This window comes from Daktulosphaira vitifoliae, unplaced genomic scaffold (assembly GCF_025091365.1).
Source record: "Daktulosphaira vitifoliae isolate Bord-2020 unplaced genomic scaffold, ASM2509136v1 Scaffold_2, whole genome shotgun sequence".
NCBI lineage: Eukaryota > Metazoa > Arthropoda > Insecta > Hemiptera > Phylloxeridae > Daktulosphaira > Daktulosphaira vitifoliae.
Window position 1 is genome coordinate 45,262,758 of NW_026099573.1, and position 262 is coordinate 45,263,019.

Sequence of the window (262 nt, forward strand, 5' to 3'; positions counted from 1 at the left end):
CAGACAAAAAAAAAAAAAAAAAAAATAAACACATCTTAGTAAAACCAATACCTTCTCAGCTTCGCATCGAAGTTAAAATTTGTATCTTTATGTCGAATTTAGTTAAAAATTCTAAGGATTTTTTATGAAAATGCAAATAAATCATACAAATGACTTAAATAAATATTAATAACTTTTAGCTTCGATGCGAAGCTGAGAAGGTATTGGTTTTACTAAGATGTGTTTATTATTATTATTATTTTTTTTTTTTTTTTTTTTTTTT